At 63.1% G+C, this 1551-nt stretch overlaps 1 protein-coding gene across 1 annotated transcript in view; it reads left to right on the top strand.

Annotated features, from left to right (window-relative positions):
• Positions 1-1551, top strand: part of LOC113209098 (septin-7) — a 42563-nt gene that overhangs the window by 1291 nt on the left and 39721 nt on the right. The gene's annotated exons all lie outside the window — the stretch shown is intronic.

The following is a 1551-nucleotide window of genomic DNA, read 5'->3' on the forward strand; positions in this document are numbered from 1 at the left end:
CCAGGCCAGAGGTCGCAAACTCGCGGCTGCGCACCTCTTGGCGTTCGGCTGGAGCTGAGGTTCCCGAGAGCCACGCTCGGGTTGGCCTGGTTGGCCGAGTGTGCGTGTCTTTCTTTGTCTCACTCATTGAGTGCCATTAGGAGTGACAAAGACAGACGCACAGGCCGACGGACGACACCAGTAGCTCTGTTTCTCTCTATTGTCGAAGAGCTCGTAGAGCGTGTGGCGTATGCAGGCGCGCCTTGGCGGATAGCTCGAGTTTGCGACCGGGTGTCATCACACCCCCATCACTCAAAGGGACCCAAAGGTCCCGCGGCGGCGGCGGCCAATGAAGCTCTCTGGTGAAAGTAGAGTGCGGAGCCGGAGCACTCGCTCACAGACTCCACTCGGCCTTGTCGTCCAGGGGAAAGGGACGCCTGCAAGCTGCCACAATTACTGCTCTCCTTGGCCGCCTCCGCAATATACTGCTAGATGAATGCATTGCACCTTGTTTTGTGAATGCGCCTCCACCCGCTCGAGCACTTGAATCCCTTGAATGAACATACCGCAGTCCGAGCATCAAGTAATTCAAATTTTTGTAGCCAGCATCATTTGCTCACTTTTGGGTATACCAGGTGGCTGATTAACCCCGCGCACTTCTGTAGTTAGACTGTACCGCACGCACGAGGGCGGGCGGGTTGCCTACTCGCCCGGCCCGTAAGGCGCCGTGGACAGGGGCGATAGGCAAGCCCGCTCGCACTCCTGCGTGCGGTACAGTCTAACTACAGAAGTGCGCGGGGTTAATCAGCCACCTGGTATGATCCTTGATTTTGATCTTACGCGCCAGTATTATTTCCTTACGTCAGGACTGTCTTTCTTACCGGTCGGCCGGACATTTCTATTTTTGCTGATGAGTGAGTGTCGCTACTCGGTATCAATCGGGTCGAAGTGGTGCGGCCAGTTTTGGATCCGCTGCTCTGCCAATGGACTGGACCATTGGGCGCTTCCCACCCGACGGCCGCGAGGTTGGGGGAATAAGAGGCAAGGAAAAGGGCGGGAGGAGAGGCGGGGAGCATTGCTCGGGGGATGGACGACCGAGTGGGCCGACCGAAATAGCTCAGCCGGATGCTGGACTTGCTCACCCCCTTTAGGATAACACCACGCGCTGGTACTGATCAGAGGTGTCCACAGGACCGTGGGCGCGCTTCTGCGTCCACCTCGCCCCGCCGCACCCCGCCTCGCTGCGCCAGCCCCACCCCAATACGGCACCCCTCCCGCCCCACCCTGAGGTCTTGCCTGCCGGTCCGGGGGCGTACTCTGAGATCGATTCCCCCGCCCCGCCACGCCACGCCCCACCGCGGGCCGCCTCCGAGGCGCGGCGGGCGGGGCGCCCTCCGCACTGCCCCGCACGCGGCCCTGGAGAGGTGGGCGCGCCGTGCTTTGCCGGGCCCGCGGGCGTGCGGCCGCGCCGGCTCGCGGTGAACGGTCGGGGTTGGGTACCCTACCCTACCCGGCCCGGCCCCGGCAGCCCCGGCAGCCCCGGCGCTAGGAGGGCACCCCTCCCTGCCGGCC

This window comes from Frankliniella occidentalis, unplaced genomic scaffold (assembly GCF_000697945.3).
Source record: "Frankliniella occidentalis isolate FOCC.00 unplaced genomic scaffold, Focc_3.1 Scaffold80, whole genome shotgun sequence".
In the NCBI taxonomy this organism is placed as follows: domain Eukaryota; kingdom Metazoa; phylum Arthropoda; class Insecta; order Thysanoptera; family Thripidae; genus Frankliniella; species Frankliniella occidentalis.